At 41.7% G+C, this 23,531-nt stretch overlaps 1 protein-coding gene across 4 annotated transcripts in view; it reads right to left on the bottom strand.

Moving 5' to 3' along the window:
* USP9X (ubiquitin specific peptidase 9 X-linked) overlaps positions 1-20,418 on the bottom strand; it is a 123,857-nt gene extending 103,439 nt beyond the window's left edge. For 2 of the 4 annotated variants that reach the window (XM_024116451.3, XM_024116452.3), the window contains exon 1: positions 19,837-20,417. The gene's annotated coding sequence lies outside the window, so the exon portion shown is untranslated. Of the gene's footprint in view, positions 1-17,441; positions 17,831-19,836 lie in introns of all 4 variants that reach the window. The other 2 variants (XM_055081857.1, XM_024116453.3) reach the window with 2 other exon arrangements.
* Between the last annotated feature and the right edge of the window lie 3,113 nt (positions 20,419-23,531).

Here is a 23,531-nt window from a genome sequence, read left to right as displayed (position 1 = left end):
GAGGACCCCACGTGCCACGGAGCGGCTGGGCCCGTGAGCCATGGCCGCTGAGCCTGCGCGTCCGGAGCCTGTGCTCCGCAACGGGAGAGGCCACAGCGGTGAGAGGCCCGTATACCGCAAAAAAAAAAAAAAAAAAAAAAAAAAAAAAAATCACCACTTTCTAAATTATAATCCTTCAAAATACTGAGATTTATAGTGTACACACACCCAGGTCACTTTTCAAGAAAAGATATACTTTTATTTAAATATTCCTTTATTTACTAAATCCTTACAAAGGGTGCAAGTTCTCAATAAATTGTAGTCCCTAAACAAAGCAACCTACTCATAAAAAGCAAGTGAGCAACGTTGACTTAAAATATTAGACACAGTCACATACCAAATGTCACAGAAGGTATGCCTACTTATCAGTCTACTCTTTGTTAAAGGACAGATTAAGATAAACAACTCAAAGTTATTTATTAATAGCTCTTACCAATCTTTATCAAAATTAGTTAACTTTTAGAAGTTAACTAATCCAATCATGAAATGCTGATCCAACACATTGAAAAGAGAGACTTCATTTCATTTAGTCAATATTTTAAGCAAGGCAGACACATTACTGGTAATTACCATTTTCAATGTGCATCCAGTAGGTACTCTTTTTGCCTGAAACTTCCACAATGAGATTGAATCACAAATGTAAAGAATTTGAAAAGGAAACCAAGAATTTGAAATTCCTTCTAGTCGCTGAGATTATCTTCACTATGTTTGAAGTTACATATTATAGTTTTTAAATAAGTCTTGAAATATAATTCACATACTATCTAAAACACTCTAAGTGTACCATTCAACTGTTTTTAGTTTATTCAGAGTTGTACAGCTATCACCACAATCAATTTTAGAATATTTTCATCACCCCAAAAAGAAACCCCATACCTATTAGCAGCAATCATTCTCCCTTCCCTCCTCCCTCACCCCCAGCCCCAAGCTAATCTACTTTATGTCTTTATAGATTTGCCTATTCTGAACACTTCATATAAATGGTATCATACAACATGGAGTCTTTTATGACTGGCTTCTTTCACTTAGCATGACTGTTTTCAAGGCTCATCCAAATTGTACCATGTATCAGTACACTTCACTTCTCTTTATAGTTGAAAAATATTCCACTGTACGGTACACATTTTATTTAGGCATTCATTAGTTGGACATTTACATTATTCTGCAATATGATTTTATATATGTAGACTCCATTAAGAGAGATGTATGAAAAAAAGCTATCCTTTCAACTCTATGTCTGTGTACAATTAATCCTAAAGGTTCAAAATAACACTGCAGTGTACCATGAAGGCTGATACTCAAATCACAAGTGAAAGCTATATGAAGTTACTGAAAATGAAAACATTAAAAACTTTAAATGTGGTACATAGGGACTTCCCTGGTGGCACAGTGGTTAAGAATCCGCCTGCCAATGCAGGGGACACGCATTCGAGCCCTGGTCTAGGAAGATCCCACATGCCATGGAGCAACTAAACCCGTCACAACGAAGAGTAGCTCCCACTCACCAACGCAACTAGAGAAAGCAGGTGCAGCAAGGAAGACGGGAGGGAGGGAGGGAGGGAGGGAAAGGAAATAAATAAACTTTTTTTAAAAAATGTGGTATATAAAATATAAAACTAAAACATTCTAATTCAATTATGGCACCCCCCCTTAGTATACTGAGACACTACTAAAAAAAAAAGAGGCCAGACGTCAGCAGTATTTTTGACAGATCACAAATGAAATGAAAAGCAGAAGTGCTAAAGGCAAGAGAACCTCGTTTTTAAAATGGGAGAGCTGCATGCTAAGGTCCCTTTAGCTATGTTTTATGAAAAAGCAATTAATGTCTACGTGCTGTTGGCAAATGCAAGGCAAAAGAAGGCCGAATTAATAACAAGGGGAAAATACTAACAGAACTCATTTACTCAGACATTATACAGGGTAGTGGTTAATAAGAGTACAGAATGAAGATAAACTGCCTCAGTTTGAATCCCTGTTCTGCCACTTACTAGGTGTCCAAGCTGGACAAGTTCCTTAACATCCGTATCTTGTTTTCCTTACATATAAAATGAGGAAAATAGCATAGCAGCTACCTTTTCAAGATTGCTGTAAGAATATAAAGAATTTATGCATATATAATATATATAGGCACTAAGTATTAGCTATTACTATGAGAGGTTTACAAAGTAGAATACAAGAATATCTAAGAACTAAATTAAAAACCTATAATTTACAACACAGAAGGGCAATGTGAGCACCAAGGAAAAACATCTAAATTAAACTGGAATATACTAAAATATTTAAGATGAAATCCTGCCTGGGATTTGCTTCAAAATGGAGGGGGTACATAAAAAGAATAGCCATGAATTGAAGCTAGTTGATGGGAGTTTATCTACATCTATGTATGTTTGATTTTTCCTTAATAAAAAGTTTGGGAAGGTGAGAAAATAAATTAGTTGAGGGTAGAAAAATTCTACAAAAGCTTCTTAGAAGAACGATATCTGAGCTGCATCTTATAGAATAAAGATGAGTAGTACGCCAAGTAAATGTGTGTAGGGATGGAGCAAAAAAGGCATAAGAAACAGTATGGAATAGCCTAATGCAGTCAATGTGACAGCAGTTCAAAATAACAAAAGACCAGCACCAATTACCAAGTAAGGTTGATGGTATGCATAACTGGGTGGCATCCATAACCTTGGTTCTCCCACCTCTGGCATTGTAATTATTTTTTGGGGGGGAGGGGGTGCCACACTGCATGTGGGATCTTAGATCTTAGTTCCCTGACCAGGGATTGAACCCGTGCCCCTGGAGTGGAAACACGGAGTCTTAACCACTGGACCGCCAGGGAAGTCCCTAAGTGTAAAATTTTAACAAAGGAAATTTGGCCTAGGGGCTTCCCTGGTGGCGCAATGGTAGAGAATCCGCTTGCCAATGCAGGGGACACGAGTTTGAGCCCTGGTCCGGGAAGATCCCACATGTCGCCGAGCAACTGGGCCCGTGTGCCACAACTACTGAGGCTGCACTCTAGAGCCTTCGAGCCACAACTACTGAAGCCCGTGCTCCACAACAAGAGAGGCCACTGCAATGAGAGGCCTGCGCACCGCAACGAAGAGTAACCCCCGTGGGCCGAGCTAGAGAAAGCCCACGCGCAGCAACAAAGACCCAATGCAGCCAAAAATAAATAAATAAATTTATACATATAAAAAAAATTTGGCCTATACAAAAAGTTCACTGGTGGTAAAACATATGCAATCTTATTAAAACAAATCAGATATTCTTAAGGGTATTCAAGAGTTATCTCTATCCTTGCCCATCCCTTAGGTGAAATCCGGTTAAATAATTAAAGGTAGGGTAAAAAAAAAAAAAATCTATGGAAACCTGTTTATCTTGGTGACATTACAGAATACCGACTCTGCACCAGACCCTGAAAAGACAGAACAGTAAACAACACTCAGTTTCTGCCCTTAAGGAATTCACCAGTCTAGCCCCCTCACTACCAAAGGAACAGAATAGCAAGTATATTCTTTAAAATGTATTTCATAACCGTGAGTTTCACACAAAAAAGAATGATAGCTAAGCTTAGAGACATTTATTGGGATACATTAAAAAAGTCCTGGAAAGTGGAATGAATGTAGAATGGAATAAGCTTCCTGGTTTATATCTTTTTTGATAATGAACGTATTACTTTTTTTTTTTTTTTTTTTTTACCTTTTGACCCACTTCACCCATTTCTCCCACTCCACCCCCTACCTCTGTCAATCACCAATCTGTTCTCTGTATCCATGAGCTTGGGTTGGTTTGTTTAAGATTCCACATACAAGAGAGATCACATTTGTCTTTATGTCTATGAAGTCCATCCATGTTGTCGCAAATGGCAAAATTTCCTTCTTTTTCATGGCCGAGTAACATACACACACATACCACAATCTCTTTATCCATTCATCTATCAATGGGCACTTAGGTTGTTTTGGCTATTGTAAATAATGCTGCAATGAACATGGGCGTGCATATGTCTTTTCAAGTTAGTGCTTTCCCTTTCTTAGGACAAATACCAGAAGTGGAATTGATAGATCATACCAGTTTCTTTGTTTCTTTTTAAAAATTTATTTATTTAATTTATTTATTTTTGGCTGCGTTGGGTCTTCGTTGCTGCATGTGGGCTTTCTCTAGTTGAGGCAAGCGGGGGCTACTCTTTGTTGCAGTGCGTGGGCTTCTCATTGCAGTGACTTTTCTTGTTGCAGAGCACGGGCTCTAGGCACACGGGCTTCAGTAGTTGTGGCTTGCAGACTCTAGAGCACAGGCTCAGTAGTTGTGGTGCATGGGCTTAGTTGCTCCATGGCATGTGGGATCTTCCCAGACGTGGGCTCAAACCCGTGTCCCCTGCATTGGCAGGCGGATTCTTATCCACTGTGCCATCAGGGAAGCCCCATAGCTTCTATTTTTAATTTGAGGAACCTCCATACTGTTTTCCACAGTGGCCGCACCAATTTACATCCCAGCAACACTACACAAAGGTTCCCTTTTCTCCATACCCTCACTAACACTTGTTATTTCTTGTCTTCTTGGTTTATTTCTAAAGGCCATATTTTAATTTGAAGTATTGAATCTCTCAAGTGCAAAGATCTTTCCAGATGTATTGACCAATATGCATATGAAAAGGTTCTAACGGCATTAAACACAGGCAAATGGATATTTAAGCCACAATTAGATATTCCTAAATCTCCACCCCAATGGCTAAACTTAAAAGGACCGACAATACTAAATGCTGCTAAGGAACAATGACATCAACTACAGGGCTGACAGGATTCTAAACTAATATAATCAATTACTCGGGAAATCTGTTTGGCAGCATCTACTAAAGCTAAACACACATATACCCTATAACCCAGCAATTTCACTTCTGGTTGTATACCAAAGAGACCATCAAAAGACACATACTGGACTTCCCTGGAGGTTCAGTGGTTAAGACTCCAAGCTTCCAATGCAGGAGGCACAGGTTTGAACCCTGGTCAGGGAACTAAGATCCCGCATGCCACACAGCGCAGCCAAAAAAATAATAATAATTAAAAAGAAGACACACACTAAAACAATCATGGCAACACTTTATAATTAGTGAAAACACTGTAAACAATCTGAATGTCCACCAACAGTAGAATGTGTAGACAAATAATGGTATATTTCAAATAATGACATCTTAATGAAAAAGAAGAAATTAATCAATCATGTGTTGGGCAAAAAAAGCCAGAAGCAGAGTGCATATTGTATTATTCTGTTTATATGAAATTCAAAAACAGGCATGACTAATTCATTGAAAGATATGGGTCAGAATATTGGGGGGCAGGTGGTTGGAGGAGTAGACACATAAGGGAGTCTTCTAGGATTCTGGAAATGTTCTATATGTTGATCTGAATGATAGTTATACAGATGTATACATTTATAAAATTTTATCAAGCCACATACTTAAGATTTGTGGACTTAAACTGTATGCAAGTTATATCTCAATTAAAAACCAAAACTGGGGACTTCCCTGGTGATCCAGTGGTTAAAGACTCTGTGCTGCCAATGCAGGGGGTACAGGTTCGAACTAAGTCGGGAAACTAAGATCCCGCATTCAGCACGGCCCAGCAAAAAAAAAAAAAAAAAAAGTAAAACTGTATAATAGGTAAGCCACTCAAAAGATAATGTCAAACTTCCCTTGGGAGTCTAAGGCCCTGGTTCTCAAAGTGTGGTCCACTAAGACCCTTTCAGCAGATCCAAGAGATTATGTTTTTATAATAGTAAGACATTATTTGCCATTTTCACTGTCATTCTCTCTCAGGTATACAGTGGAGTTCTTCCAGAGGCTACATGATGTATTATATCACAACAGACTGAAGGAGGAGGAGACAGAGAATCCACCTGTTTTTCATTAGGTCAGATACAAGATATTTGCAAAAATGTAAAATAATGTCACTCTTCTCACTAACTTTTGTTTTGGAAGTTATTTTTCATAAAAGGATTATTTACATTAACTTGCAATGAGTTTTATTTTTAAATACACACATAAAAAATTTAAATGTCTGTTTTAGTTTCTAATATAGTAATAAATATCAATGGATAGAACCACACGTTAACAAAAGCTCTTTGAGGTCCTAAAGAAGTCCTGAGACCAGTAAGTTTAAGAATGACTGGCCTACTGATACACAATAAAAATGATAGGCTTCTTTTGCTACTTCTCTTACAGTGATGAAAAACAAGGTTATCAACATTTTCTCTGAAACCACCTGTGCCAGACAAAAATCACTGCTACTCTATTTATCCGCATACTTTCATTCTCAATTCAGAAAAAAACCATTTCCCCTAAATATTATTTCCCCTGCAGGCCACATCACTTTTTAACAGCAGTACGTTCTTAAAGCTTAATCTAGACTTCAGATGAAAACTTAACCAAACTTTAAGCTGTTCTGCCAGCCAAGGAATTTTACCCCTGGCTACCAAGTCTGTAGTCCCTAAATTCACACTACAAGCTGTCAGGCAAACATAATTAACCCACAGGATACTAAATAAAATAAAGCCCTACACACACACACACACACACACACACACACACACACACACACACGAAAAACAAGGGAAACATTCAAATTACATTATCCTTCCCTTTACTTGTCAATCCAATACTAACTCCTAAGCCTATGAACCCTTTTTTTAAACCTTTCCTATGTTCCTTTACTTGAAAATGTTTCTTCTCTAGACTCCAGTTTTTTCCACATCTTTAGGGATAGAGAGAAAATGTACTAACTTTAAAAGAAAAAAAAAAGGTACCTTAAGTCATCTCTCATCCAACACCTTGGTTTTACAGGTAACTAATAACCTTTTGGGTCCTCACTGTTAAGTGACTTAACAGAGGGCAGGATTCTAAAACTAAAACACAGCCCTTTTGACTCCAAGTTCCGTACACTTCCACTGACTATGTTATTTTCACTTCAAATATGAGCAGTTTTTTAAAACAAACAAAAAACCCCTCCAAAATAGAAGCCAATGGGATTACTGCAACTATTTAAACAATAACATTATTCATCTATTTTTGTGTATCAGTCTATTTCAAAAGCTGTAAAATATCACCTATACAAACCATGGCGAGCCTACAGTTAACACTCAACTGGATGTCAGATTGTAATCCCCTACATGTTGGGGGAGGGGGGGTGGTTAAAAAAAAAAAAGGCATGTGCTTTGATAATCCACTGTTTAAGTAGTGGAGCCACATTGGGAAAACACAGTCATCTATAACCCAGATTCCTTTCTCCTGATGACCTTTCAATAGATCTCAACAGACAGAAGCTCTCGGTGGGGAGAAAGAGTTGAAGGGGAAGATAATAAAGGTGTCTGGCTTTTTAGCTAAGTACAAGGTTCAGTGACAGAGAAGCCAAAGTCAAATTAGCAGCACCATCCTCATACAAGTGGAGTCCCAGGTACCTGATTCCTTTACTCCATTCCCTAAACCATTTTCTCTTATCTTTCAGTGAAACCCTTACAAATACCGTCTCAATTCCCTTGCTGCCCAACTTTCCAACATGTCCACCATGATGCCATCAGAATTATCTTTCAGAAATAAACAACAGATCTAATTATCTCCACCTTTCACTTAAACTTGAAGGCCCATCTCATTACCCCCAAAACAAAAGTGCCCTAATGTGGCACTAAGGCCGTCCCTTGTGCTCTAGCCTTACTCAAATTACCTTTCTAGTGTCATATCCCCAAATCCCCCTCCATTCCCAATATCTCCAGTGTTTCTTCTACATTCTACTACTAGCTTTTCTGTAAAAACATCACACTTTCACACTTCCATTCCTCCATTTCAAGTAGTGGTGCTCAAATACTGCCCCCAGGGCACATTTGGTAATGTCTGGAGATACTTTTAGCTGTCACAGCTGAGGGGGTGGTGTACTACTGGCATTACGTGGGTAGAGGTCAGGGAAGAACAGGAGAGCACCCCTACAACAAAGAATTATCTGGCCCAAGCTATCAACAGTGTTGAGGTTAAAAACCCTGATCTCAAGTTGCTTTCTCTGCCCAGAAGTCTCTGCTCTAATTCACAGGGCCACCAAAACAGTACACCTTTGATAACCAACAAACCTCACTCAACACCAAACTAGAATGATTTTTGTTTTTCTCTTATTTATTTATTTTGGCCTGCTTTGGGTCTTCATTGCTGCACACGGGGTTTCTCTAGTTGCGGCGAGCGGGGGCTACTCTTCGTTGCGGTGCGCGGGCTACTCACTGCGGTGGCTTCTCTTGTTGCAGAGCATGGGCTCTAGGCGCGCGGGCTTCAGTAGTTGCAGCACGTGGTCTCAGTAGCTGTGGCACATGGGCTTAGTTGCTCCGCGGCATGTGGGATCTTCCCGGACCAGGGCTCAAACCCATGTCCCCTGCGCTGGCAGGCGGATTCTTAACCACTGCGCCACCAGGGAAATCCCTCTTCATCTCTTTTACCGTTCTATTTTCCACACCACTATTTAGTACAGCACTTATCACACTGTAGAGTCTGGCCCAACAGACGTTAGACACTAGGAGGTAAGGATTTATCTTTATATCCCCTTGTGCCAGAATAGTATAAAATGAGTTCAATTCAATCATTATAAGATAGCAGTCACCCAGTCCAAATCCTTCATTTTACAATTTCATCTAGGTTAAATAATTTGCTCACTAACTGGCAGTAGTTACAATCATAACCCAAGCCCTTTGACCAAGATTAGAGCTCTTTACTACCAACTACACTTTCTCAATCAGGCTGAGAGGTTCTGACCACCTACAAAGGACAGTTCAGATTTAGACACTATCAACTGAGCCTCAGGAAACTTCTCAGAGCCACCTTCCCAGAGGCTGTTTTTGAAGAAACATAAAGAAACAAAAAAAGTGGAATGCCAAGGGGCTTCCCTGGTGGCGCAGTGGTTAAGAATCCGCCTGCCAGTGAAGGGGACACGAGTTTCGAGCCCTGGTCCGGGAAGATCCCACATGCCACGGAGCAACTAAGCCCATGCGCCACAACTACCGAGCCTGCGCTCTAGAGCCCACAAGCCGCAACTACTGAGCCCGTGTGCTGCAATTACTGAAGCCCGCGTGCCCAGAGCCCATGCTCTGCAACGAGAAGTCACCGCAATGAGGAGTCCGTGCACCGCAACGAAGAGTAGCGCCTGCTCACCGCAACCAGAGAAAAGCCCGCACGCAGCAACGAAGACCCAATGCAGCCAAATAAATAATTAAAAAATAAAAAGTGGAATGCCAAAAGAAAAGCATGGGGGGTGGTGGTACATGCTACCAGAGTTCGGAGGAAATAACGACCACTTCCAACTGGAGAGAATCAGAAAACAGTTCATGAAGATGGCATGTGAGCTAGGTGGCACTGGTAGGCTAGCCACAAAAGGGAGACAGAGTTCCAAGAGTAAAGCCACGGGAACAGGAAAGACTGGAGCATCCACATCAACTATGGATAATTTGATTACGTGAGAGAACAAGACATAACCTCAGAAAAGTAGACCAGAATTACATCAAAATGACCTAGTTTGGGTAGAGCTGACATGGTAAGTTTTCAGCAGTACTTGGGAAGAGAGCAGGAAGAGAAATGGAGGTACTCGAAGAACCTGATTTTTGTGGTTGTGTAGATGAACAGAAGCCAAAGAATCCTTCCATTAGTCTCCTTTCACTGATGTGATTCTTCTTCCCATGATGCACTGAGGATAACTAAGGTAATCCTCAAGTAGGAGTAATTCGAGATAGCTGACATATGGCTCAGAAAATGACATCCCTTATCAGACAAGAAATACATCTACAAGCACTCCATTAGGCTTCTCCAACCCTCAGTCTAGACCCACAATCCCTCTCACCCCAGTTCAGCATGCTCCAAGTCAAAAACTCTCAAGAATTTTGGATAACTATACTGTACACTTGATACTGATACTGTATATCAACTATAGCCAATAAAAAAAGAATTTTGGATAACTGATTGATATCTATGTATGATGAACACAGTAAACAGATATATAGACAGATTAAATGTAAGTAAATGAGACTTTCTATAGTCATTTCCACAAGAGTCTAGGCAAACACTGTACATAGGCAGTACCCTTCCTTTCATACGTAATGCATTCCTGAAAATGTGATAGAAGACAAATATTTCAAAGCCAAACGATAAATTCACATGTTTCTAGGGGTTTTTCCAACTCTCAGAGTCAGAGTGAAGGAAAGTATTATAAAATCCCTAATTACACCTCACCTTTCACATACAAGATTTATTACATACTCGCCATACTTAATTTCCTGTTTCGTTCTAATTATTTCACTCACCACTGAACAAAGTCAACCAACATAACCAATGAGCACAACCTAACCCAATAAGGTTAAAGATTCATATCCCCAATCAGTCCCGTCTCAAAGATATTAGGTTTGAGCTCCCCAGCTGATGCACTTTTGTTTTCCCACTCATTTTACAAAAGGGCAAAATACAACTGAACTTACAAATTAACACACAACACAGTGCTGTACAAATACAGCAAAATTGCTGAAACACAACAGTTCTCAGGCAAGCAATACCACCCTGCAATAAAAAGACACTTGCGGGCTTCCCTGGTGGCGCAGTGGTTGGGAGTCCGCCTGCCAATGCAGGGGACGCGGGTTCGTGCCCCGATCCGGGAGGATCCCACGTGCTGCGGAGCGGCTGGGCCCGTGAGCCATGGCCGCTGAGCCTGCGCGTCCGGAGCCTGTGCTCCGCAACGGGAGAGGCCCGCGTAACACAAAAAAAAAAAAAAAAAAAAAAAAAAAAAAAAAAGGACACTTGCTTCATCAGCTAATGGACAGAAGTCTGAATTTGACTTAAAGAAGTCAAGTGTATTAAGTGTATTTATAGCATATTAAAGTATTGATTATACAAAAGTCAAATATATCACAGCTGAGGACTAACGTCTCAAGTGGAAAAGGTACAGAAATAAGAATCAGAGCTCAAAGTTCTTGTAAGAAATCCTCCCTCTTTATATAGACACAATTATAATATACAACTCTTACCTCCTTTCCCAGTCCACAGAACGCTTTTTGGGGGGTGGGGTAGGGAGGATTAGACTGGAACCACGACTCACAACAGTGAAAATAAAGATTATTGAGAAAATGAGATAGCTAAGAAAAAACAAAAACACAAAAACATTAATTCAAAAGAGTCTGGGGCCGGGACTTCCCTGGTGGTCCGGTGGTTAAGAATCCGTCTTCCAATGCAGGGGACGCGGATTTGATCCCTGGTCGGGGAACATGTTTGATCCCACATGCCACGGGGCAACTAAGCCCGCACACCACAACTAGAGAGAAGTCCTCTTGCCGCAATGAAAGATCCCGCGTACCGTAACAAAGACCCCGAGTGCCGCAATGAAGACTCGACGCAGCCAAATATATGAAAATAAACTAACTAATTAAAACAAGAAAAGTCTGGGGCCTTTTAGTATATATGTGAACCATCCTTAAACCTCAATAGCCACCAAAGAAGAAAAGCAACAAACGCATAAAATGAAACAGGCCAAAGAACAGTTAAATTATACTCTCGATATGACTGCCACTGGCAAAGAACAGGAAGCCCCTTTAGAGATTGAAGAAACAAAGCAACAGAAGTGGGAAAGCATAGGAAGTGTATGGAGAATCCTGAGTCAAGTGAACGGAGAACAGGGGGAAAGAAAATTTTAAACGGTGGGAAAGCCGGAAAGTTATATTAAAACCAACTTCATGATGAGATTTTTGAGCAGTATTTACCAAAGCAGTATCTAAAAAAGAAACAGCGGAGTGAGGAAGGACCCCAAAACAGTGTCTTTAGGCAGGATGAACAAACGGCACACTCTGAAGTCCTGAAGAAGTGGAGGCAGAGGACATGAGGAAACATGACTTAGTAAACTGATTAACTGATAAGAACCTTTGATCTAACACACATCCAACATCTAATAATATGGTTACTTCTACATGCTGGAATTATTAGGGGTGGGGTTTGTGTGTTTTGCTCTTTGCTTTTATTCCCTTATGCTACCCAAACTTTTTGTTAATCGAATAGATTACAATAATCTCATAATCAGACAGACGTTATAAAAAGTATGTAACATCTTTAGAAAGCTTTCTATCAAATAATAAATTGGTTTAAGTATTTAAAAGCAAGCTTTGGTGTTCATTTATAAAAAAGTTCATTTATACAGAACTTTATTCCCTAAGACATCAAATTAATGAAATAGTTTGATAATGCCTCTTTCCAATTTAGCTTTCCTTTAACATGAGTATCAAACACCACTGCACTGCTTTCCAAATGGTGCTCTTTGTCCCCAGACTCTAGCTCTAAAGGGTTTGTGGAAATTAATTTTTAAACTCCCTCTAACCAGTATGTATGACAGGGACAATTGTGTTTTGCTCACCTTGTGTATCCTTGTTTCCTGGTATAATACTAGCACATAACAGGCATTTAACATGTTAATTGTTGGATTTAAAACAAAGTACAAAATAAAGATTCAAGAAAAATTAAACAAAGTGATTAGCCTGATAAAAAATAGGATATGCTGGATTTCATCTCTAAACTGGTAATTCTCCAAGGGTAGTTCCATGTTTGGGAACTTGTTAGAAATGCACATTCTTGGGCCTCATTCCATACTTAATGAATCAAACTCTGGGGGCAAGAGCCAGCAATCTGTTTTAACAAGCCCTCCAGGTTTGAGAACCACTGCTCTAAACCAGGGCTGCCAAACTATGGTCACAGATTAAATCTAGCTTCCTGTTTTTGTACAGCCCACCAAATTGAGAATGGATTTCACACAGTGTCATTTACAACCAACTTGATGACAGGGAATGTGAACTTTAAACCCCAAATAGGCAAAATACTTTATTATTAGCCTTCCCAATTCTCTTCTTCTCATTAGACCTAAATTACAATTAATTGTACTCAACTATTATATTTTGAATTTCATCAACAAAAAATTTACCTAATAGCCTCAATTTTGCCTCTTAAGAACACAAAGCCTAAAGCCTATAATATTTACAATCTGGCCCTGTACAAGAAAAAGTTTGCTGATCCCTGCTCTGAACCCTGACAGTGTTATCAAGGAGAGCAACCAAATCTTTCTACACTACCTTGATCAGGGACAAAATACTCTGTTAGGCAGAACATGGGTCTAATACCATATAATTTCCCTGTCCAAGTTAATTGAGTAGACTTTTTTTTTTTTTTTTTGCCGTACGCGGGCCTCTCACTGTTGTGGCCTCTCCCGTTGCGGAGCACAGGCTCCGGACGTGTAGGCTCAGCGGCGATGGCTCATGGGCCCAGCCGCTCCACGGCATCTTCCCGGACTGGGGCACGAACCCGTATCCCCTGCATCGGCAGGCGGACTCTAAACCACTGCGCCACCAGGGAAGCCCTAATCGAGTAGACTTATGCAGAAGTTCTAAGCAACCAGCTAAGAAAAAAGACCAGAAAAGAGAGATGTAACCAACAACCTAAACTTACAACTCTTAGTAACCACCAAAGTCAGTAGGAAGGAAATGAACATAATAGGACAGGAAAAAGAGGTTTCTCCTACTCCTTTTTCTCTTCCTAAATTTTCTTCTGCCCACTTCTCAGGTAGGTAGCTGAAGATGGGATCCAAGACTTACCAGCTCAAAACTGTCCCAAGGAAAATAATTCCTTCAATAACAGTTGGCCAATATGGGTCTAAAGTGTTCAAACCATACATGATTGATCAGTTACAGAAAGGATAAACAGAAAGGGGCTATAATATTATGATACATCAATTTTGTACAAGCCGTTATAGATATTAGAAGTCGAACATTCCCCCACATTTTGCCTTTGAGGCAAAGTTATTGTTTACAATGTTATCCTGGGGTCTTGTTGTTGTTTTGGCTGCACCGCACGGCATGTGGGATCTTAGCTACATGACCAGGGATGGAACCCATGCCCCCTGCAGTGTAAGCGTGGAGTCTTAACCACTGGACCGCCAAGGAAGTCCCAGTAAACAATGTTATTCTATGCGCTCTGTAATACATAAAGGTAAAGGACAGAATCCCTGATCTTATTTCCCCATTATTAGGAAGAGATTTAAGTGTGAATTTTATGAGTGACTACAAAGGTCATGGAATTCAAAGAATTTAATAATTAACCTGACTTGTTAGATATGGAAATAGCTTCACACAGAAGGTAGTCTATGTACACTATCTTAGTGAAGTTACTTCACCTCGTCGAGCCATGTTCCTCATGTGAAAAACAAGGAGTTTGATTAGATCTAAGATTCCTTCCAGGACTGCTCATCATAAAAGGATTATTAGGTCAAGTTAAGTGACTCCAAGTAATAAAGAGAATTAGAAAAACAAAAACAAAAACCAAAGACACAGAGAAATCATACTAAGAAAATGATGAACTGAACATCCAACAAATAATTATTGAATGTCTATGTGCCAGGCACTTTCTAGGTGCTAGGGATATGTCAGTGACTTAGGATCTTGAGTCTGACCAGACGGATGCCACCAACCTAAAAGAATCTGGAGAACAAATTTAATCAAAGCATCTGAACAAAATAAGTAAATCAAACAGAAAAACACACAAGCAGTGCAGAGGTAACTGATGGAGAATCAATACAGAAAAGGAATGGCAGGAGGAACAGGTGACACCAGAGTTTGTAGTTACTGGCCCCAAATTAAAAGCATCGTAAGTATGGCTATTTCTAAAGCCAATACTAAAAGAATCCATTTCTACTGTACTTGACATTTGGGCTCACTAGAGAAGGCTGGCGTTCATAAGGAAATTCTATTTAACTTATTTAAAAAAGATGAAAGGTAAAAGGAAAGTTACATCAGCTTATACCAAAACTAGTATACTTCTTATAACAACTTAATTCAGTCCCCTTCTATGAAGCACAATAAGGAATGACAAAATTAGAGCTAGGAAGGACTTTAATAGAGACCAGCTAGTCCAATGGCCCTCACTTCATATAAAGTAAGCTTCTAGACAACAGTAATCTCTAAGACAGTGCCTGGCACAGGGTAGATACCCAATAAATATTTGATGAAAAGGAAACTAATGCCTTAACAGATATTAATAATGTTAGTATTAGAGCTGGAACCCTAACTCTAAGATGCTCAGTAAGAGATAATAAATAAATGTGTGTGTGTATAAACTCAGAATCTCAGATCTCTTTTTCTAAAATAAATTGCAAAAAAATAACCTAGCTGCTCATCAGAATCATATTTGAGTTTTAAATGCCCAGCTCCCACCCCAAACCTACTCAATTATAATCTCCCCAGAGTAAGACCTAAGCAAATACATTTTGAAAAAGCTGCACAGGTGATTCTGATACACAGCTGAACTAGAAAATTACTGTTAGACAGTGACTGAAAAGAGAATTAGAAACCCACTGGCTATCAAATGCATGTAGAGCGTGCGAGTGTACTGAAGCTCAAAAGGTTAGCACAGGCACACTGAAGAATCAATTTAGGTGAGACATCTTGTCTTAATAGTATGCCTTTTCACACCTTATTCCTTAAAAGCATATTACATTGATCATTACTTTACACCCAACAGTAATAACTGAATGATAAATTCAAACTCCAATATACATAAATATCAGGCGTTTCATGACTTTTTTCCTTATGATAGACTTTATAACATAGAAAATAGGACAGTGATCATTAATTTAACAGAAAGATCTCTGACAAATCTTGTGCCACATTAAGAATGCTCATAGATTCTACATTAGCAACCCCCCATATAGAATTTAGCACAACAGACCAAGGAAATTAAGTGAAACAAACACCAAATAAAGATGTTATTACTATTTCATTCATTCCATAAAATTACCAACCAATATTGCAAAAATGCAAAATAAAACCTTTCATTTTGAAAACTTTTTGTGAAAATTACACTGATTTTAAACTAAGCTAAATAAAACTCAGAATTCTCAAATTGAGATAATAAAAATTCACATGATACTAAATGTTCACTTATGGGATGACTTAAACAGATCACTGGGAGAGAAATGCCTAGATTTTGTATCTTTTAGGAATGTTAAGTTGCCTTACGTTATTTTAGTCATAAACAGACCCACCAATTAAACTATCAACCCGAACATGTTGGGAGACATGGAAGGGGAAGAACCTGTTTGCTGTGAAGTTTTAGCATCTCCCTTGGTCAATCAAGATATCTCCCAAATTGCAGACTATTACATTTTTATTAAAATTTTAATCTAAAGCCTCTCTGGTACAGGAAACAAAGCAAAAGTCCCTTTTTTTTTTAAAAAAAAAATAGTAATCAGTGTCATTTACACTAACATGGCAGAGCAGTCGAAGCACCACTGGGTGAACCTGACAGACCTTAGTCCTTTATCTGTTTAATGGAAATAATATGATCCACATACAGTGATAAATGGAGTGTTTAACATAGTGCTGGCACATAATTAAGTCAACAAATGACAATTGTAGTGATAACTGAAAACAGTTGAAGAAAAAAACATCTTATTTATCCACTGGAAAGTTCAATAAGAACATGCTAACAGCAGTAACAATGGTTTTTCAACCCTGACTGCATGAGAATCACCCATAATCCTTTTATTTTTTAAAAAACATCTTTATTGGAGTATAATTGCTTTACAGTGTTGTGTTTCTGATGTATAACAAAGTGAGTCAGCTATATGTATACATATGTCCCCATATCCCCTCCTTCTTGCATCTCCCTCCCACCCTCCCTATCCCACCCCTCTAGGTGGTCACAAAGCACCGAGCTGATCTCCCTGTGCTATGCAGCTGCTTCCCACTAGCTATCTATTTTACATTTGGTAGTGTATATATGTCCATGCTACTCTCTTACTTCGTCCCAGCTTACCCTTCCCCCTTCCCGTGTCCTCAAGTCCACTCTCTATGTCTGCGTCTTTGTTCCTGTCCTGCCCCTAGGTTCGTCAGAGCCATTTTTTTTTAGATTCATATATGTGTTAGCATACAGTATTTGTTTTTCTCTTTCTGACTTACTTCACTCTGTATGACAGACTCTAGGTCCATCCACCTCACTTCAAGTAACTCAATTTCATTTCTTTTTATGGCTGAGTAATAGTCCATTGTATGTATGTGCCACATCTTTATCCATTCATCTGTCGATGGACACTTAGGTTGCTTCCATGTCCTGGCTACTGTAAATAGTGCTGCAATGAACACTGTGGTACATAACTCTCATAATCCTTTAAAAATACACCACTGCCCAGGGCCCATACCAGACCAATTAATAAGTCTCTGCGAATGGGACCCGGGCATCAGTATATATATTTTTTAACCCCCACCCCCGCTCAGTGATTCTAATGTGCAGTCAGGGTTGAGGTCCAACACATTAACCCTTTCGCAAATATTAATGTTAGACTCTGTGTTAAAATTAGAAAAGAATTTAGCAATAAATACGATACCTTTCAAAGATACAGATCCTCAAAGAACTAAATGGAAACTAAAACCCTGTTATCCAATTTTTGAGGAAAAAAATTTCAAGATTCAGAAAACATACCACCAATAGGGGAAATATAACCTGATTTAAACAAAGTTTGGTTCAATATTAAAATTCTGAAACTTAAGTACAAAAACAATGTTTTAAAATTGACCTTATAAAACAAAAAATAAGCTAAAAGAATGCTTGCTGTGTCCAACTAATCAAGAGCTTGATGACTAGCAAATTCATGAGAAACATCCATTTTCAAAAACTAAGCAGCATTATTAATATCATATCAGAAAAATTATCTTTCAGGAGACATTCATAAGATCTCTCGTCTTCTTGAGATGTCAGAAAATTTATTTCAAGAGCCTGGAAGAAAAAAGATCCAAAGTAAATCCTACTGAAGCATTCCACTGATAAAACAAGAAAACTATGGAACACCAAGAGATTCCAATAATTTGGTGAAAGGTAAAATCTGCCCTTCAAAGCTACTTTCTAAGGAATTTAGATCCTCACATGTATGGTTCTTGGTGTTATTTAATCCCTCCAGAAATTTTCCCTCTCAGAAACTACCAAGGTCAGCAAATAAAAGGAAGAAAAGTCATGAGAACATTAAAATAACACGTTAAGAATTGCAAATTAAGTGTTCATGCAAAAAATATACAAAAAAGGCAGAAAAAAATACATATAGTTCCAAAGTCTTACTTTTAAATGAGAGAAAACAAAACATAACATGCTATCAGAAACATTTTGAGTTTGCCCTTGGTACACCAATCTCAAATACTTCTAGTTTTCACTCAAATCCAAACACTGTTACAAGTATGACAAAGCACATGGGTTATAAAATTGAGAAAACAAATGTTGACATCTGTGTATACTTAACACGTAAATCTTTCAGAACTAGGAAGGCATTTGCTGAAACCAAAATGGCAGCCCACTGAATCAGTAGACCAATGAGATCTAAAAGAGTTTGTAGTCTCTATTTTTAAGTTCAAGTATACGGATTAAAAAAGCCAAGCTAGTCACGGTTAACGAGTCCTTACCATATAATCACTAAGAATAGATAATGAGCTCCAAGAGAGGTTAACTATCTGCTGAAAAGCTTCCTAATCTAAAGACCCCCGAATTCCTCCTCAAAAGTTAAGGTTTACAAACGTTATATAGACTTGGGGAGACTCATGGGTTTCATGGGGACTCATGGCTACAAATATATTTCCCTCCCCTCAAAATAAGGCATGAAAATTTAACCTAGAACTCGCTCAGTTAAATTCAAAGACTGTCTGAAGAAATTACACACACCTGTAAACTGCACGATGGAAAATCCAATTAACGTTGTAACTATGGACCTTGCAAAAAAATAACAAGCTTAATTTACGCAGCTTCAGTTGAAGATCTTAAAAATCACCGTGTAAGTTCCAGTCGCCCCAAAAATCCATACAAATATTGCAAAACACGCATACACCTGCTCCATAACTCTTTAACTTAATATCTCACAATGAATGAAAAATAAACCGTTTCTCAAACCCGAAGCGTCACATCACAAGAATCTGAAGGTTTTATCATTAACAAACTTGTACATGCTAATATTCTTTGCAGAAACAGTTGAAAAATAGAAAGGTGGTCGGTCCAAGCTCGCTTGGAAGCGATTTCTGCCTCAAAACATCTTTCGCGGCTTTGGCCCTCCGTAAATAAAAGAGGGCGAAGGAAGTGGAGGAGGCCGATAACCCGGCTCCGGCTCCCAGACCACAGGGCCCAAGAGAAGCTGCGGGTTATCGCAGGAAGGCGGGGGGAGGCGGACAAGTCGTCGGGCCCGATAGCCAGGCGTAGCCGAGGCCTAGCTCTACGGCTCCAAATCACTCCACCTCAGTAATGGCGTTTGGTGTCAAGTGGAACGAGACCGGGAAGGAAACCGGCCGCGAGCCCGCCGAGCGCCGGGCTGCAAACCCCGGGACCTGGGGGCGACGAGCCCCCGACGCCGACCCGGCCCCGGGCTGCGGATGCGGGGGCTGCACGCCGCGCCCGGAGACTCCATCCTCCGACTCGGCCCGAGACAGGACGGGAAGGGGGGGGAGGAGGAGGAGGAGGAGGAGGAGGAGGGACGGAGCCGTCAGCCATTTTCCCTTACAGTCCAAAACACACAGACACGCTCCCGGGACGCCGGCTGGGCATGGAACGGAGCCCCGCGCCCCGACCCGCGCCGCTCGCGCCCGCCCCGCCCGGGGCCCAGGCGGGAGAGCCGGGAAGCCCCCAGCCCGGCCCGCGGCCGCCGCGGGAGGAACCGCGCGCACGCACACCCCCCTCGCCCTCTTCCCCTCCCCTCGATCCAGCTGTTGGCCCTGGAAAAGCGCGTAGTCCCGGCGTGGCTAGCTACTCACCGCACGACACAGGCGTCTTCTCTTCAGAAGCAGGACACACGGAAGCGGCAGCAAGGCTCAGTCCCGGGACAAGGCCGACCGTGGGTGCATCCCAGGCCCAAGGGTGACAGGCGACAAAGTGTGTCGAGAGGCTGCAGGCGTAGGGATCAGGGGGCTGCACAGCGACGCCGGAATTCGCTGCTCGCCGCGCCCGCCCTGCAGCAGCTGTGGCCGCGGCCGCCTCCTCCTCCTCCTCAGCCGGCGGCGGCCCTCTTCCCCCTTCTCGCCTCGGGCTGGGGCTCTCTCTGAGCGCAGACGGGCTCCGGGCGGTGCGTTTCTCCTGCGTCACCTCCTCCTGCTCCTCCTCCCGCAGTGGCGGCTTCACCTTCCACTGGTCGCCGCCTCTGTCCCCGCTCCGGGCCTGGTCGCTTTGCGGCGGCTTGCTCCTCGCTCCCGGCGCCAAGCAAAGCACCGGGCGCTGAGGCGGCCGCCTCCCGCGAGGCCTGTGATCTGAACGAGGCGGGGAGGGGCTCCGCGCGGCAGAGGCCCGGACGGGCCGGGTGCGGGGAGGTTGCGGCTCTGGCGACGGCGGAGACTAGCTTCCGCAGCCGCGATTGCCCGTCCTCTTCAATATGGCGGATCCGGCAAACCAAAAAAAAAAAAAAAAAAACCGCTCGGCCAGTGGCGGCGGCGGTAGCGGTAGCAGCAGCAGTGGCGGCGGTGGAGGCAGCAGCGAGACAGCGCAGACTCCCACCAGCCCCAACACCGCCCAAGGCCCTGAGGTTCCCCGCCCCCGTCGAGCCCCGCCCCGCACGAGCCCCGCCCCGCACGAACCCCGCCCCTCAGCCCTCCTCCTCCTTCTCCACCCCACCCCCCTTCTCCCTCAACTGCTCCTTATGCTCCCTCTGGTCCCCCTCCACCCGGGGCTGTCTTACGCCAGGGAAGAGTGGAGCGTGCGTCCGGGAACGCCGGGCCAGGCGTGAGACGCTTGGAATTCGGGGAGCTGGGGTGGGGGAGGGGACGAAAATGCGGTAAAGATTTTTCAAGCAGTACTGTTTCTTTCGGCCGGCCCCTCCAGGGTCGCACTACGGCCAGGAACTGTGTTACATACCCCTCGCCTCTGGAGCAATGTGAGGGCAGAGGCGGCACCAGGACGGGCAGAAGTGGGGGAGGGGAGGCCCGAAAGGATCTGGCACACCACGCCGGGGAAGGAGCTGGGAGGTCGGGATTGGCAGGTTGCGTGGCCAGGACAGAGTTAATCGCGCGAGCCACAGTCGCGTCGCTCAGAGTTTGACTTGGGCCGCTTGTTTTTGTTCCATTGTGATCCGAGGCTCCGCCGCCGAGTGCCCGGATGATGACGTCACCAGCCTCCCCTTTTTCCGGGATTGTGGGGGGAGGGGTATCGGATCTCGAGGCCACGCGCTGGGCGGTCGCACCCGCGGTGGCTGGGGGTCCCGGCGGCAGAGCTGACCCTCGTCACGTGTCCTGTGAGCCGGCCAGGCCCATGGGGCGGGTACCTGGAGGGGGGTTGGGCAGCGGTGCGAGGTGCTGAGGGCCGGCCACCTGCTCCTTGGCGATAGGGAGAAGGTGTGGCTCTCTCCTGCGGCGGGAGGGGGGAGTTGGGAGTGGGGGGGCCATCTCCCCCTCCAAAGAAGCAGGTGCTCTGAGAAATTCATTCACGTGATTCTGCAGCACCCGTACCTGAAAGCACTTGGGCTCCTTCACAGCCTGTGACCGACCACCCTTTGGCCATAAGAGCCTTAAAACACAGCAGCAAAGAAAAAATTATAAGGTGCCACTGATGGCATAGCCACTAGGCAGTACTAAATGTACCAAGATTAGCCTCTTTTTGCCAAATCATTAACACAATTCAGTGTTAGAACCCGGAAGGGCTTTATGAACCCATGACATCCATTATGTCATGGACTGTTTTCTACATGTTTATATTCCAACGTGAAGCCTATCAGGCTAATCTCAAATAAATGGAATGCAAGGAACAATACAGTCTATCTCGGCTGCCCAAATGAAGAGAAAAGAAATGCAACTCCTAATTTAAGCACAGATATCCTTTTGACATAAAAATGCTTGTGGACACCAAATTGCATGCAAAATTGTAGCAAAACCCTATAAAACATTTTGTGTGGAACAGAGTTGGATTTAGTTACACTATAATTATGTTACTTTGTAGTACAAAGTTGTTAAAATGGAATCCAAACTAGTTTAGGGTGACACTGGGAGAGCACAATGATACAAGTATCTTAAATTTTGAAACCATTTCCCTATATAGTAGTAGACTATACAAAGTTTTCACCATAAAAATCACCTAATAAGGTGTCCAAGACACAAAATTCATAGGCCTAATAATTCACACCACATTTTATCTTGTTTTTGTAATTTTTTCCATGAATGGTTTGTCTTCTCCACTAGCTTATGAGCTCCTAAAGAGTAGACTACCATCCATGTAGTTACAGTGTAACAAACTTACACTGTAAGTTTGTTAAGTGCATGGTTGTTTTATTTAATCCTCAGAACCCACCTGGTGAGATAGCCAGAACATATGTTACTATCATTGAGTCTAGATAACAGAAAGGGTAAATGATTTGCCCATGGTCACCAGACAGGATTGGTAAATGTTGAACATGGGTCTTTTAACCCTATCAAAAATGCACCTTTAAAAGGATGTCCCCTCTCACCAATTCTATTCAAGATTGTACTTGTGGCTCACATGAGGGAAAGAAAACTATAAGACGTTCAGGTAAGAAAGGAACGATTAAACTACTTCTATTTGCAGATGACATGATCTAGTATATAGAAAATCCTGGGGAATCCAGTGTAAACTATTAGAGCTAATGAGTTTAGCAAGATTGCAGGATACAAGGTCAATATTTTAAAAATCAATTATATTTTTATGTACCAGCAATAAACAATCTGAAAATGAAATTAAGAAAACAATTCTACTTCCAGTAGCATCAAAAAGAATAAAATACTAATGAATGAACTTAAGTGAAGGACAAGATCTGTATACTGAATACTACAAAACATCATTGAAAGAAATTAAAGACCAAAATAAATGGAAAAACAGCCCATGTTCAAGGATTAGAAGACTTAATATTGTTAAGATAGGAGTACTCCCCAAATATATCTTCAGTCAGCCCAATCCCTACCAAAATCCCAGCTGGCTTGTTTGCAATAAGCACATGAAAAGATGATTTACATCACTAGTCATTAGGGAAATGCAAATTAAAACCACGAGATGCCACTTCACACCCATTAGGATGGCTATTATCAAAAAATGGAAAATAACAAGTGTTGGCAAGGATGTGGAGAAATTGGAACTCTTGTACACTGCTGGTGGTGAATGTAAAATGATGCAGCCACTGTGGAAAAGTTTGGCAGTTCCTCAAAGAGCTAAACTTAAATCATCATATGACCCGGCAATTCCACTCCAAAGTATATACCCACAAGAATTGAAAGCAGGGACTACACCCATATTCTTAGCAGCATTGTTCACAATAGCCAAAATGTGGAAACAATCCAAATGTTCATCAACAGATGAGTGGAAAAACAAAATGTGGTATAAACATACAATGGACTATTAGTCAGACTTAAAAAGGAATGAAATTCCAATGCCTGCTACAACATGGATGGACCTTGAAAACATTAGGCTAAGTGAAAGAAGCCAGACATAAAAGGTCACATAGCGTATGATTCCACTT

Source organism: Physeter macrocephalus, chromosome 21 (genome assembly GCF_002837175.3).
Source record: "Physeter macrocephalus isolate SW-GA chromosome 21, ASM283717v5, whole genome shotgun sequence".
Lineage (NCBI taxonomy): Eukaryota > Metazoa > Chordata > Mammalia > Artiodactyla > Physeteridae > Physeter > Physeter macrocephalus.
The sequence above is the reverse complement of the archived record's forward strand: the minus strand, read 5'-3'. Positions and strand labels throughout refer to the sequence as shown.